This window comes from Pseudopipra pipra, chromosome W (genome assembly GCF_036250125.1).
Source record: "Pseudopipra pipra isolate bDixPip1 chromosome W, bDixPip1.hap1, whole genome shotgun sequence".
Lineage (NCBI taxonomy): Eukaryota > Metazoa > Chordata > Aves > Passeriformes > Pipridae > Pseudopipra > Pseudopipra pipra.
The window spans coordinates 39,044,669-39,060,837 of record NC_087580.1 but is presented as its reverse complement, the minus strand read 5'-3'; the positions used below and the strand labels follow the sequence as shown (position 1 = coordinate 39,060,837).

At 54.9% G+C, this 16,169-nt stretch overlaps 1 pseudogene; it reads left to right on the top strand.

The window, feature by feature from the left end:
• Positions 1 to 16,169, top strand: part of LOC135405243 (zinc finger protein 850-like) — a 419,536-nt pseudogene that overhangs the window by 368,973 nt on the left and 34,394 nt on the right.

The window sequence follows — 16,169 nt, the reverse complement described above, 5'->3', positions numbered from 1 at the left end:
AGCCCACTGTGTTCCTGTCCCAGGGTGTGGGTGATCCCTCTTTGGGGGGGGGTTGGAATGGATTTGAGGGGGGACTGGCTGTGGGAGATTTCGGGGGATCTGGGGGGGGTTGGATGGGGATTTGGGGGTTTTGAGTGCCATTAGGGAAGTTAAAAGAGGTCTTGGGGACATTGGGGGGTCAGAGGTACCTATGGGGGGAGGGGATGAAAGGGAAAATGGAGGTTAGGAGACATTTGGGAGGGGTTAATGAGGCCTGGGCGGGCAGAGGAGGGGCTGCACCAAGAGCAGGTGAGTCCTGAGACCCCCCCTGGTGTCCCCAAGACCCTCTTGGTGTCCCTAGTTTATCCCTTGACACCCCGAGACCCCCCCGGTGTCTCCAATGTCCCCAGGGCCTCTTCATGGCCCCAATTCCCCCCTTGACACCCCCAATTCCACTGTCCACAAACCCCATCCCTCATGTCCCCAACCCTCCATCTCACTCCAGGAGCCCCCCTGGACCCTCTGACCACAAAAACACCCCCAGACACACTCACAGAAAGGCCAAGGGCATCTGGGGAAACACTGGGGAGAGTTGAGGGGCTTTGCAGGACCCTGCGTGATTACTGGGGGATACTGGGACACACTGGGGGGAACCAGGAGGCACTGGAAGGGACTGGGAGTTTACTGAGGGACACTGGAAGGGACTGGGGAGTTATGGGGGATTACCAGGACACACGGGGAGACACTGGCAGGTTACTGGGCCATACTGGGGGTTACTGGGTGCTCACTGGAGGATCACTGGGCCATCCTGGGGGGCAGTGGGAGGTCACTGGGACACACTGGGTGGTCACTGAAGGGATCACTGGAAAGTCACTGGGATATACTGGGGTCTAGGGATCCCCTTACCCGGATGTGGTACATTTCCCCCCCCCCCCCCCCGGATTTTGGGGGCCATCCCTAGGACCCCTTCTTTTTGGGGCTGGGGGACCCCCTGGACCCACTGCTGGGCTTTAGGGGACCCCCCAAAATGCCCTCAAAACCCCTGAAAGCCCCCCCTCGACACATCAAAACCTTCTCAAGGTCCCCTCAAATGCCCTCAGAGACCTCATCCCTCCCCAGCACCCTCTAAACCCTCTCAGTGACCCGCAAAACCCACCCGGGACCCCCCAGTCCCCTTTAGGGACCCCCCCAATCCCTCTCAGAGACCCTCAAAACCGTCTAAGAACCCATAAATCCCCTAGAGACCCCAAAACTGCCTAAAAGGTCCCGCCAGGACCCCCAAACCCCCTCAGAGACCCCCAAACCCCACCTGGAACCCCCCAAATCTCCTCAGAAACCAAAACCCCCTCAGAGACCCCCAAACCCCTTCAGGAACCTTCAACCACCCCCTGAGTCCCCTCAGGACACCGAACTCCCTCAGGGACCCCTCAAAACCTCCTCGGTTATCCCCGAACCCCCCCGCTAAACCCTCCCGAGCCCCCCCGGGGGGACTCACAGCACTCAGAGCGAACCGCAGGCCCCGCCGCCATCACCGAGTCCCGGCTGCGCGCGCACCGCGTTCAGAGAACGCCGCCGCAGCCAATCAGCGCGCGGCCCCGCCCCCGCAGCCCCGCCCCCGCCCCTGCCGCGTTGGCTGCCGGGAATCGGTGATGGCGGCGGGTCGGTCGGTGAGCTCTGAGTGCAGGCGGGGGGTGCGGGAGAGCGGGGTCTGGGGATCCCCTCGGGGGCTGCGGGGAGCGCGGCTGGGGGGGGAAAGGCTGCAGGGCTCGGGAGGGTTTAGCGCGGGGGGTTCGGAGGTTCGGAGGTTCGGAGGAGCCTTTCGGGGGCCGTGGGGCCCGTAGGCCTCCCAAGAACCCGGAAGGGTGATTCGATTGCCGGGAAAGTCCCTCGGAGAAAAAAATTCAAAACCACCCAACCAAAAAAAGAACCCTAAGAAAAGGAAAAGTGAGAAAAAGGTCAAGGAAAAACTGCAGGGGCCAGGATGATTTTATTGCTTTGCTTCAGTTTTTCCTTGGTCTCCTCCTTCTCAGATTCTTTGCTCCCTTCCTTTACAGAAAGCTCTTCTGCTGTTGTGGGGTTTTGTGGTCCCTTAGGGGCTTTTAGGGGTCCCTGAGGAGGTTTTGGGGGGCTCTGAGGAGCTTTGGTGTCACGAAGGGACTTAGGGGGGTGGTTAAAGGTCCCTGAAGGGGTTTGGGAATCCCCGAGGGAGTTTTGGAGTCTCCGAGGGAATTGGGAGGTCCTGGGGGGCCTTCTGGGGGGGGGGTCTTTGAAGCAGTTTTGGAGGTTTCTAGGGGGATTTCGGGAGTCCCAGACGGTTTTGAGGGTCTCTGAGGTAGTTTTTGGGGTCCCTGAAAGGGCTTGGGGGGGCCCAGGTGGGTTTTACAGGTTACTGAGAGGGTTTAGGGGGTCTTGGTAGGGGGAATTAGGTCTCTGAGGGGATTTGTAGGGGTCCTTGATGAGGTTTGGATGGGTCCAGAGGTGGATTTCTGAGGAAATTTCAGGGGTTTTGAGGAGATTTTATGGGGTCTCTATGTCGGTGGACCGACCACAGGGAAAGAGGATCCCAATTCCCCCCCTGAGCCTCAGAGACTCCCAAAACTCAGCACACAGAGACCCTAAAGACAGAGGGGCCCGGGGGTCCCCTAAAGCCCAGAAGTGGGGTTCAGGGGGTCCCCCAGCTCCCAGGGGAGGGGTCCTGTTGGTGCCCCCAAAAATCTGGGGAGGGGGATGTACCACATCTGGGTAAGGGGATCTCAGTGCCCCAGTATATCCCAGTGACCTTCAGTATAGCCCAGTAACCCCCTCAGTGACCATCCAGTGTGTCCCAGTGACCTCCCACTGCCCCCCAGGATGGCCCAGTGATCCTGCAGTGAGCACCCAGTAACCCCCAGTATGGCCCAGTAACCTCCCAGTGTCTCCTCGTGTGTCCTGGTAATCCCCCAGTAACCCCCCAGTCCCTCCCAGTGCCCCCTGGTTTCCCCCAGTGTGTCCCAGTATCCCCCAGTAATGACCCAGTGCCCCCCAAAGCCCCCCAGTTGTCCCCAACATGTCCCCAGATGCCCTTGGCCTTTCTGTGAGTGGGGGAGGAGTGTTTTTGGTCAGAGGGTCCAGGGGGTGCTCCTGGAGTGAGATGGAGGGTTGGGGACATCAAGGATGGGGTTTGGGGACAGTGGGGAGGGGTTTGAGGACAGTGGAATTGGGGATGCCAAGGGGGGAACTGGGGACACCGAAAGGGTCTTAGGGACACGAGGGGGGTCTCAGGACTCACCTGCTCTTGGTGCAGCCCCTCCTCTCTCCTTCTAGGCCCCATTAACCCCCTCAAATGTCCCCCAACTCCCCTTTTTTTCGTTTAATCTCCTTCCCCTAAGATACTTTTGATCCCCCAATGCCCCCAAGACCCTTTTAACTCCCCCAAATTCACCCAAAGCCCCTCAAAATCCCCCAAATCCCCATCCAACCGCCCCCCCCCAGATCCCCCCAATTCTCCCCCAGTCCCCACCTCAAATCCCTTCCAACCCCCCCAAAGAGGGATCACCCAGCACCCTGGGACAGGAACACAGTGGGCTGTACTGGGGGCACTGGGCTGTACTGGGGGCACTAGAGGGGGCTCAGGTGTCCCAGGACAACGTGGCCCAGATCCAGGAGAGATCTGGGGAGCAGTGAGGAGGTACTGGTCTGTACTGGTCTGTCCTGGTCTGTGCTGGTTTGTACCCCCAATCCCCAAAGCCCCTCCCCAGCTCCCCCTAAACCCTCCCACACCCCAAAGCCCCCCAGGTCCCCCCCGGCCCCTGACTTGGTCCTGCTGCCCCTTGAGCATCTGCAGCTGCTGCAGAACCAGGCATTTCATCAGCAAATGTGCAGGTGACACCAAGCTGGGGGTGTGTTGATGTGCTGGAAGGCAGGAGGGCTCTGCAGAGGGACCTGGCCAAGCTGGATCCATGGGCTGATTGCAAGGGGATGAGGTTCCAGCAGGCCAAGGGCCGGGTCCTGCCCTTTGGGCACAAGAAGCCCCGTCAGCCCCCCGGGCTGGGGCCAGAGTGTCTGGAGAGCAGGCAGGCAGAAAGGGAGCTGGGAGTGTGGATGGACAGGAAGCTGAAGAGGAGGCAGAGTGTGGCCAGGTGGCCAAGAGGGCCAATGGCTGGTGGCCTGTGTGAGGAAGAGTGTGTCAGCAGGAGCAGGGAAGTGCTTGTTGGGCTGGACTGAGCGCTGGTGAGGCCGCCCCTGGAGTGCTGTGTCCAGCTCTGGGCCCCTGAGTTGAGGAAGGGCCTGGAGGGGCTGGAGCAGGAGCAGAGAAGAGCAGCGAGGCTGGGGAAGGGAGTGGAGCACAAGTGCTGTGAGGAGAGGCTGAGGGAGCTGGGGGTATTGAGGCTGGAGAAGAGGAGGCTCAGGGGAGACCTCCTGACTGTCTGCAAGTCCCTGCCAGGAGGTTGTAGCCAGGTGGGGGTGGGGCTGTTCTGCCAGGAAGCAGCAGTAGGACAAGAGGGCTGGGTCTTGAGCTGTGCCAGGGGAGGTTTAGGTTGGATATTAGGAAGCAATTTTTTGCCGAGAGAGTAATCAGGCCTTGGAATGGGCTGGGCAGGGAGGGGGTGGAGTCAGCGTCCCTGGAGGTGTTGAAGGTGAGAGTGGATGTGGCATCAGTGCCATGGTCTGGGAAGCACGGCAGGGTTGGATCCAGGGTTGGACATGATGATCTCGGAGGTCTTTTCCAATGTGGCTGATTCTGTGATTCTGTGATTCCCATTCCTATGGCAGCACATGCTTGAGGCTCTATCCCCAGGGTGATAGAGATGTCTGTCCATATCTATCTCCAAGGTTAGTCTGTAAATGTGTGGTGTTAGAAAAGCAGGCTAAGTTGTGGGCTGGTTGTAGAAGGAGAAAGAAGCCCAGAGGCCAGTGCAAGCAGGCAGCCCTCAGCTTGCACCTGATGTCCCCTCCCTGCAGGTTCCTGTCCTTGAGCCCAGGCCCTGAGGTGAGGCTGAGAAGTGGCGCGGAGGTGAGCCCAGAGCTGTCCCTGAGGTGAGGCTGAGAATAAGTGCAAGGCAGAGGTGCTGCTGAGGAAGGAGAGCCCGTGGTGGGGAAGAGAGGAAAAGCTGTAAGTGCCCAGCCCCAAGAAGGTGTTGTCTCCATCCCCTGTGTGCCAGGTGAGCTGGGGCTTTGCTGCAGAGCTGCGGGCGCTGATTTGAGCGTCTCCAAGTGCTGAGATGGTGGGCACCCAGGAACACAAACTGTGCCTGGCCACGGAGCCTGCAAGGAGGAGCAGAGACAGCGGTGTCAGTGTGGGTGGCCAGGTTGTCCCTGTGCCTTCCCCTGCAGGCCCTGTCTGTCCCTGCTGGGCCCCTGTCCATCCCCATCAGGTCCCTGCCCGTCCCCCCGGGCTGAGCTCCCCCCAGGAAGTGCCATGGAGCTGAAGCTGCTGCCATCCGCCCCTGCAGCCACTGCCCCAGCCAAGGGAGCAGCAAAGGCAGGGCCAGGAGCAGAGGCAGCAGCAGGGGAGCCCTGGGGGGCCGGGAAGCTCTTGTGTGGGTCAGGAAAGAGGCGCTGGGCACGAGGCCGGGGCTGTGCTGAGCAGGCCCAGCCCTCACATCCCCCCAGCCAACGCCGGCTGCCCGGGGGGCTTGGGAGGGACCCCCAGCCTGTGTGCCCCACACTGAGCTGGCAGAGAGAGAGCCAAGGGACAGAACCACAGGTGAGGGACAGGCAGGGCCATTGCAGGGCCACGGTGAGGGCACAGCCTGTGGCAGCAGAGCTGCCCAGGGCCGGGGGCAGCCGGGGGTGTTGGTACCAGGCAGTGCTGGGGCCAAGCAGAGCACGAGGCCTCTTGCAGAGCCCTGGAGCAGCCTCCCACTTGCCAGCCCTGCCCTGGTGGGGTGACACTGTCCCCTCCCTACAGGACACTCCCCCCAAATCTTTGTGGGGGCCTTTTGTGTCTATTCCTGGTTGCCGATTCCTGCTGGGGACCTGAGGGACCCTCTGCAATCCCATCCATGGGGCACAATCTCCTCTCCAGAGCCTGACTCCCTGCAGACTTTGCAAGGAAATCTGTGCTGGCAGCCCGAGTATGTCATGACCACCCGCACTCTCCCCAGGATATTTGGGACGAGTTCCCCTTCCCGGGTGCCCGTGGGATGGGGGGGAAGGTGCTTGTTTTCCTGCTGTTCATGTTCCTGCTCCGCCCCTGTCCCTGCCCTTCCTGCAGCTGTCGGGTGATTGGGAAAGGGGCGAGAGAAGCCCCAAGAGCCTGAGACGGGGGAGAGGAGAAGGGGAAGCCTGGACAGTGGGGACCTCTGGGATCCCTGGGACAACAGACTGGAGAACCCTGGAGAGGGGGAATGTCTGGGAATGCGGCACCCGTAAGGCGAGAGTCACAAGAGAAGGAACCCTTGGGACCCCGAACACTCCCAGCATCCCTGAGTGGGACCCGCAGCATTCCAGACAGGGGAGACCTTCTGAACCCCAGAGGGGAGAGACCAGAGAGGGGGAACTTCTGGGAGAATTTTTTTGGGTAATCTTCATATTTTGGAGTATTTTTAGCTGAATTTCAACTGTTGCAGTTTGAGGGACTAAGGGTCTTCTTCCTATTTCTGAAGGTTTTTTGCCTGAATCTCGATGGTTTGGGTTTTCCTGAGCTGAATCTTGGTGTTTTGGAGGTTTTTATGGACACAGGATGCCCGGTGAGTTCTAGAGATGGACTTGGGCAGGAGGAACCCCCAAGCCAACGCGCTCAGCCCTTGTTTTCCCCCCATCAGGATTTGTCCTTCCCAAAGCTTGGGCGGATGGAGGAGGAGGCTGCGAGGAAGAGGAAGATGCCTTGGGCCCCCCAGGCAGGTGAGGAGGCAGTCAGTGTCCCTTTGGGCGGGTGTTGTGCTGGCTCTGTCAGCCGAGCATGGCCCCGGCTGCAGGACAACCCCGCTGGCGCCGCCGTCCTGCCGGGGCCGGAGTTGGGGGGATGTCCTTGGCCTTCCCTGTGGGCCGGAGGCAAATCCCCTGCCTGTCCTTCTTGCTTCCTGCCCCAGGCCCCGAGCTGAGGACGGAGAGCCCGGAGGACAAATCCCCCCGTGAGACCCTGGTGGGAGAGGCCGTTTTGAAGGGCTCCCCGGCGCAGGAAGGCAGCGGGGAGGGAAAGGGCCGGAGATCCCCCCGCAGGAGGGGCTCCAAAGCCATCCCAGGGTGCTCTGAGGAGGAAAGAGCCAGCCTGTGCCGGGAAAGCAACCTGAGCTTGAGGGGGAGCTCTGAGCTGGTGGTCCCTGATCAGCCTCCCAGCAGGGAGAAGCCCTTCAGGTGCTTGGAATGTGGGAAGAGCTTCAGGAAGAGCACCCACCTCCTCGCCCACCAGCACATCCACACTGGAGAACGGCCCTACTCTTGTGGGGAATGTGGGAAGAGCTTTAGGCAGAGCTCCCACCTCCACAGCCATCGGCGCATCCACACTGGGGAACGGCCCTACTCTTGTGGGGAATGTGGGAAGAGCTTCAGGGAAAACTCCAAACTCCTCATCCACCAGCGCATCCACACTGGAGAACGACCCTACAAGTGTGGGGAATGTGGGAAGAGCTTCCGCCGGAGCTCCCACCTCCGCACCCACCAGAGCATCCACACCAGGAAGAGGCCCTACAAGTGTGGAGAATGCGGGAAGAGCTTCAGTGACAGCTCCTACCTCCCCATTCACCAACGCATCCACACCGGGGAACGGCCCTACAAGTGTGGGGATTGTGGGAAGAGGTTTAGGACCACCTCACATCTCCTCACACATGAGCGGACGCACACGGATGAGAGGCCCTTCCGCTGCACTGACTGTGGGAAGGGCTTCAAGTACAACTTTTACCTCGTCACCCACCGCCGCGTCCACACCGGTGAGAGGCCCTACAAGTGTGGGGAGTGTGGGAAGACCTTCCCCCACAGTTCTACCCTAACCAAACACCAACAAACCCACTGGTAAGGCAAACCGTACGAGTTCCCCGACTGCAGGAAGAGCTTTGGCTGCTGCTTCCACCCAGAATGAACCCCCCAATGGTGAGGCAACCCTTGGAGTCCAGTGACTGTCAGTCCATCCCTTTCAACCACAAAGGGCCAGTCCCCTTTCCCAGGGGCAGCTTCTTCCAACAGAACCCTTCTTGGGGGGTCAGTCCTGGAAGTTTAGAGCAGAGATCTCTCCACAAGTGTTGGTCTGGGGGAGTTCCATCCATCTCTAATTAAGAATTCTTGCTTTTGTGTCAGCCTTGAGTAGAATTGCTTCAACAATTGATTTAGTGTAGAGCAATGTCTTATCTTATGCTGTACTCCTCTTAGTTTTAGTGTTTCTATTGTGCAGTAAGTAATTCTGATGAAGATCTTCTGTCTGATCATTTGTAACTGTAAATAAATTCATTTCTATCAATAGATCTGTTTTGCCATTATTAAAACCTGGGGGACTAAAGTGGTTCAGTCACACCTCTGTAATTCCTCTAAACTGAAACTGTTGGCATAATCCAAGGCTTAGATTGGATCCAGCAGCCCCCAGCACCCCACAGGAAGTTGGGAGCTCAGGGGGGCCACCCCTCTTTCTCAACCCCCCAGTGTCCAAAGACACCTATGGGACCATCGGACTCACCAGACCACCCCCCCTTTTCCACCCTTCTCCCTGTTCCTCCCACTTTTCCATTGTCCCCTCAATCCCCAATTTCCCCCAGAATAGTTTTGGGGTCCTAACCCCCACTTTTTGCCTTCTCTCCTGTGGGCACTGAAGGAGAAAATGAGGCTGCACACACAGAGTTCCATTTTGGGACGTGTCCGCCCATCTTTCCGGCGTCCCCCTTTCATTGGGGTTCCTTTGGAAACAGCACCTGGGCTTTGTCTTTTAGTCCACTTGAATTCCCAGCATGGCCCCAAAGCAGTGCCCTGATCCCACACATTCCCCTCCCCTCATGTGCTGGCTGTGTTCAGCCACCAGAGAAAAACACAGGCTGCCATGCAGAGCGTTCCAAGTGGTTTCCACTTTGGCAAACAGCACTCTCTGGATGGAAAACACCAGTCAAGGCCAAAACACTCCTTTTGGATCCTGATTAACTGAATGCAGCTGCTGCTGCCTTAACTTGTTCCCACAGAAATTCTCAGGGTTCCTTTGCTTCCAGGAGGCCCCACATGTCCCAATGGCCCCCGGATTCCATGAGCTTCCCCAGTCTCCAAAGGTTCCTTTAGTTCCATGAGGCCCTGCAGTCCCCAAATGCCCTTTGGATTCTCAGAGATTTCCCACTGTCCCAGGGTCCCTTGTGTTTCAGAAGGAGCTGCAGTGGGACAGTGGCCCCCTGGTTCCGTGAGCTCTGCAGTGTTCCAGGAATCCTTGGGTTCCAGGAGAGCCTGCAGTTTCACAAGGACCACTGGAATGCAGGAGGTTCTGCAGGGTCCCAATGGCCCCTGGATTCTGGGAGGTTCAGAAATATCTCAGGGCTGAGAAAACTGGGATTGTTCAGGCTGGAGAAGAGAAGGCTTTGGGGTGACCTGATTGTGGCCTTCCAGTGTCTGAAGGGAGCCAACCAGAAAGATGGAGAGAGACTTTGGACAAGGGCCTGGAGTGACAGGACAAGGGGCAGTGGCTTCACACGGATAGAGGGAAGGGTTGGAAGAGATAGTAGGAAGGAATTCTTGACTCTGAGGGTGCTGAGATGCTCTTTAAGGCCCCTCCCAACCCAAAGCATCCCATTATTCAGGGACTGGTGGGTGAGGTGGTGGTCGGAGCTGTCTGGGGCACATGGACCCAAAATGAGGGAGTTTTCCATTTTTGGGGAAAAAAGGAGGGGGCAGAAGAACTGACCCTTTGGACACCTGGCAGGCAGGCTTTGGCTGGAAGCTGCTGATGGGGAGCTGAGAGAAGCCCCCACAATGCAGGAGGAAATGGTCAGTGACCTGCTCTGCCAGTGAGATCCCCCCAAGTGCCTGGGCCCACATGGGATGCAGCCAAGAGTCCTGAGGGAGCTGGAGAAAGAGCTGGCCAAGCCACTCTCACTCATTCCCCAGCAGTGCTGCACAACTGCACAAGTCCCAGCTGACTGGCAACAAGCACATGGGATGCCCCTGCACAGGAGGGGCCAAAAGAAGCATCTGGGCAACTCCTGGCCTGTCCCATTGACCTCAGGACCAGGGAAGTCCATGCAGCAGATCCTCCTCAGTGCCATCCCATGGCAGGGGCAGGACAACCAGGGGATCAGGCCCAGCCAGTGTGGGGTTGGGAAAGGCAGGTCCTGCCTGACCAACCTCATCTCCTTCTCTGACAAAGGACCCGCTCAGCAGCTGAGGGAAAGGATGGGGATGTGTCTCTGTGGAATTCCAGAAAGCCTTTGGCACCATCTCCCCCAGCATCTCCTGCACAAACAGGCTGCTCATGGCTTGCCTGGGGAACTGTTTGCTGGGTGACAAAGTGTCTGATGGCCCAGGGAGTGGTGGGGAATGGAAGGAAATCCAGGTGGGACCAGTCACTAGTGGGGTTCCCAAGGGCTCAGGTTTGGGGCTGCTCCTGTTTAACATCATTACTGATGATCTGAGACAGGGGATCGAGTGCCCCTTCAGGAAAGTCGTGGACAACACCACGTTGGGTGTGAGTGTGGTTGTGCTGGAGGGCAGGAAGGCTCTGCAGAGGGATCTGGACAGGCTGGATCAATAAGACCAAGTGTCAGGGCCTGCCCTTGGGTCCCAACAACCCCCTGGAACGCTCCAGGCTGGGGGCAGAGGGGCTGGAGAGCTGCTCAGCAGGAAGGGACTTGGGGGTGCTGCTTGACAGGGGCTGGATATGAGGCAGAGTGTTCCCAGGGGGGCAAGAAGGCCAAGGGCATCGTGGCCTTTGTGGAGAAGAGTGTGGCCAGCAGGAGCAGAGAACTGATTGCCCCTCTGTGCTGGGCACTGGGGAGGCCCCACCTGGAGTGCTGTGTCCAGTTCTGGCCCCTCAGTGCCAAAAGGCCCTTGAGGGGCTGGAGCGTGTCCATAGAAGGGAACGGAGCTGGGGAAGGCTCTGGAAAACATGTCTGCTGAGGGACGGCTGAGGGAACTGGGCTGGTTGAGTCTGGAGAAGGGGAGGCTCAGGGGGGACCCCATTGCTCTCTGCAATGACCTGAAAGGAGGTTTTAGTGGGGTGGGGGTTGGTCTCTTCTGCCAAGGCTATAGTGAAAGGTTGAGAGGAAACGGCCTTAAGGTGCATCAGGTGAGGCTTAGATTTGATATTCAAAAAACCCTTTTTCCCCTGAGAGTGTGCTCAGGCATTGGAACAAGTAGCCCAGGGAGGTGGTGGAGTCTCTGGAAGTGTTCAGGTGTGTGGTGGGTTGACCTTGGCTGGACACCAGGTGCCCTCCCAGCCACTCTATCACTCCCCTTCCCAACAGGACATTGGAGAGAGTAAGGTGGGAAAAACAAAACAGTGGGTTGGGATAAGGCAGTTTATTTAAAGCGAAAAGCAGAACAAAGCTTGTGCACACAGAAGCCAAAGATAGCAGGGTTTGTTCTCTGCTCCCCATGAGCAGCCATGGTCGGCCACTCCCGAGGAGCAGGGCTTGGGTCCGCGGGACGGTTCCTCAGCAGGCAGCCATCAGACAATGAATGCCCCCCTCCTGCTCCCTGCCTCAGCTTTTAGAGCTGAGCTGACCTCCCATGGGCTGCAATGTCCCTTGGGTCAGTTGGGCTCAGCTGGCCTACTTGGGTCCCCTGCCAGGCTCTTGCCCTCAGCTAAGGAAGGAATGTCCCAGTGTTGGTGCTGTGCTCAGCAGTGGCCAAAACACTGGGGTGTTCTCAACCCCCTTCCAGCTGCCAATGCCAAGCCCAGCCCTGGGAGGGCTGCTGTGGGGAACTGAACTGCAGCTCAGCCAGACCCAACCCAAATATCTATGGCACATTGTAGTGGTTTGAACCTTGTTTTCCCCCAGAGGGCTAGGAGAAGTGGTAGACCCCAAGGGGTGGAAACCCCTGAAGTTTTGAAGTTCTGTCCAATGGGCGCTCCTGCAGAAATGTAAACATATCACAACCAGACCGGAAGAGAAGAGTTGTAGTTTTGGTTGTTGTGGAGTGGTGGCCATGTTGTGAGCCACGAGGAAGGGGCTCTAAGCCCCTTGGGGCCTCTGGGCCCTCCCAGCCCCTGGCTGGGGGGCTGCAGGGACCTGGAAGAGCATAAAGCTGGGCTAGGTGCCTGTAGTTATGCCGGGAGACGTTTTTCTCCATGGGCACAGACAGCAGCCGGGACTGACCAGAGAAACGGTGGCAGAGAGCCAGGAGATAAGAACCTGAACTGAAGAAGCAGCAGAAGCAACAGCAACATGCAGCACCGCAGAGAAGACTCCTGGAAGACAGAGCCAGGAGAAAGAGAGCCAGCAGCAGAGAGACAGAGTTTGGGGTAAGAGACTGTACCAGATCCCCCAAAACTCCCTTGGAGACCCTCTTGGAGAAGAGGGACATGGACTCCTATTTTAGAGGAGCCTTGGAGTATGCAGCACGAGAGAGAGAGGAGCTGAGAAGCTCAGGGCGTCCCGGAGCTGGACCGGGACGGCCAGATGGAATGCAGGGGGAGTTGACCTTGGCTCCCCCCCCTTGCACTGCTGCCGCGGTGGCAGCCTGAGAGACAGAGCACGGAGCTCTGCAAACAGGAACTTGAATCCCCTGAGGAAGGGACTTTCACGAAGATGCCCCGGCATTTCGTGATATGCCTGTGGTGATGCGAGTCTTGTCCCTGCTGGCAGTCCACAGGTGAGGCCTTCGCTTGGACCGAAGGAGAGCCGAGGGGCTTGGAGACCCCCTTGTGTGTATTGAAAAGGGATCCAGCTACAACAACCCAGTTACTGCTGCATGGAGGACAGAAGAGGAGCTGCTGCTTAAGGACTGGAAGGGATCTGTCCTTCTTTCCCTCCTGGACTTTTATTTGGAGGGGAGAAGAGATCTGATCCTTGTAAATACTATATGTCATGGTAGAAATAGTTTGTGATCGTGTGTATAACGTGATGTTATATTTATTTGTACAGTCATTTTAATATATTCCCTTTCCCCCACTTTGAGTCTGGTGTGTTTTGTCTGGAAAAGCCCATCTCACATTAGGTTGAGATGTGGGAGGGGGGATGGAACTAGGGAATTGGATTTGGGGACTATCTCAAACCATGACACACATATTCTATAGAATCCATCCTTAGGTGTTGTGTGATAGATCTATAAGATATTACAAATAATAAGCAATAATAAGGCAAGTGTCCTCCTTAGGGACACCCCCCCCCCCAAAACTACTCGCTGGTTTGTTCCCTGGGGGTCTCTGCAGCAGCAAGCACAGCCCCACACTGACTGCTCTGGGCTGTGCAGGCATTTGTGGTTCTGCCTGTCTCACACACACCCCCAACCTTGGGATGGATCTGGATGTCACTGGATGTGATGTCACAGGGGAGCTGTGATATCATGGGGAGGTGTGATGTCACAGGGACGATGTGATGTCACAGGGGAGGATGTGATATCACAGGAGAGGTGTGATGTCATATGATGGATGTGAAGTCATAGAGATGTGATGTCACAGGAAGGATGTGATGTCACAAGGAGGATGTGATGTCAGAGGGGAGAATGTGATGTCACAGGGATGATACGATATCAAAGGAGAGGTGTGATGTCATATGATGGTTGTGATGTCATAGGGGAGATGTGATGTCACAGTGAAGGTGTGATGTCAGAGGGGAGCTGTGATGTCACGGGGAAGATGTGATGTCATGGGGAGATGTGATGTCACATGAGAGCTGTGATGTCACAGGGGAGGATGTGACATCACAGGGATTATGTGATATCACAGGAGAGATGTGATGTCATATGATGACTGTGATGTCATGAGGGAGATGTGATGACACAGGAAAAACGTGATGTCACAGGGGAGCTGTGATGTCACAGGGGAGCTGTGATGTCACGGGGAGGATGTGATTTCACAGGGATGATATGATGTGATGTCATATGATGGATGTGATGTCACAGAGAATCCTTGATGTCACAACAAAGATGTGATGTCACAGGGGAGCTGTGATGTCACAGAAATGGTATGATGTCATGAATCCGAAAAATCGGTCCAAGAAACTGCTCAGAGACTTTTTTATCTCTAAGCAGCAAGGTATTTGTTTATTCAACATTGGGAGCAAGCCAGCTCACGCTGGAAAAACTTGCTCAAAGGCTTCACACAAAATCAGCATTTTATACAATCTTCAGATGTGATTAAATGCATATTCAAGTGATTACAACATCTATCTATGCATATTAATAATAGGCAGAGTATAGCTGGAGCTCAGGCGGGGCTTGGGGTGGTGCTTCTCTTGGCCCTCAATTTTGGTGGGTCTGGGGTCTTAAACTCATCTTCCTCAGCTTCCCCTTCTTCTCTTCCATTGTTCTTGACCCACTCACTGAAGCTTGGAAAAAGCCCTGGCTCCAGGCCTATTTCTCCTATTCAAATGTCTACCTGATCCTGCTGTATTTCTAATTTATTGCTTCTAGGCCTATTACATGTTCTTGTACTATTCTCTTAAGCTTTGGTCCAGTAAGTAGAACAGAACAAGCACAGATCGTTTTGGATGTTGGTAGCTTGTTAGCAGGCCCAAATTTCTTAGTTAACTCTTTTGGGCCTGGCCTCCTGTTTCATTCCCCCCTTTTTGTTTAGAATTTATGAATTCTTTCGTCAAGTTCTAATGGATTTTGATAGGTATTCATCACAGCCCACATTATCTGCATCCTTCTAACCATGATGCTTGATTTGTACCATAGCCAAACAATTAGGACCAGTAGTAGAATCATGCCAACTCCTAAAACCAATATTGGATGCATTAAATAGTGGAACACTTGTGATGCTGTAGGGGAGTATCCTGTAAAGATGTCTCACCAGTGGTGCTCTCCCACTTTTTCCACTTTGGTTAGAACAGTTTTTATGCTCTCAGTGTCATGTTCTACTTGCCAGAGCATTCGTTTAGTCATTCTGTTTACTTCCTGGACCAGTTCTTCTATATCAGGATGTTTAAGCATTGCTTTAGAAGATTAATGTTCATTCCTGTCTGCAATTTCGGCACATCATGATACATTGTATAATCAGCTTCAATCCGTTGTCTAGTAGTCACTAGAATGATATAATCAAAGTCACAGCCTATTATTTTAGTAAAACAAAAAATTAGTACCACTGACTACTTCATGACAAGTATCTATGGTAAAATTAACACAAAAGATTCTAACACATGCACAACTATTTCCTACATAATAGACTTGTGATTGGGTTTTAGCATGGGGAAGCATTTCAAAGGTACACACACTATCGTCAGCATCTAAGCATAAATCTTCATTTCTTATGACAGCATTTTCACAGATATATCCTAACTGTCCTTTAGGAATACATGCCTCAGGACTGACTGACTGTCACTTTTTCTTGGTGTGATCATAACTTGCCCAAACATTATGGTCTATGGGTCTGACAATTACATTTTGGGGTATGGCTCCTAATGTCAGGATAGGAAAGATGGTCTTTTCTTTAGCTGCACTGATAGTGAGCACATAAGCTTCAATTTGTTCATGTTGAGGGTTGTAAGTGAAGTTCACTAACTGCCACCATGCCTGGTAATTTTTCTCAAATTGTGTAGTAGAACTGTTTCTAGCTATTATTTCTCTTACTTCTTGTGGTAATATTCCTGAGGTTCCTTCCCTTAATATTCTTGCAGCTACAGATTGTACCCACTGTTGAGTTTGGAGACATTGTATTGCAAGTGCAAACCTTTTATGGATGACACCAGCATAGTGAATAATTTTGGTGAAATCTTTTGCAGTGTGGTTGGCTACTAATGTTAACAATTTAACTGCCAATGATTGTGTTTCTGCCAAAGTGAGCAAAGATGATCTTAAAGGGACTTTGAATTTTCCTAGATCAGATGTGACAGCACTTAGTTTATTCACTAATACTTCTTGATCTATGGTGTTTAATACACCTAATCCTGTGCCAAACCATCCGGTTACATCTCTTTGAATTCTGGTACGAGGGGATCTGGCCATCATCTATGCATGCCAGCCTTTAAGGCTTTGCTGAATACAGGGCTGACAATCTTTTTGTATGTTTGATATGTTTACTTGAAGGTTTATTCGAACTCTCTTCAGTGAATATGTGGGATCTAACAACAGCTTCTGCTCATTTGAGTGTCTAATCATGTAAGGTCCAGCATAAGTTAAATTGTGGACACTCTCACAGGCTAAAG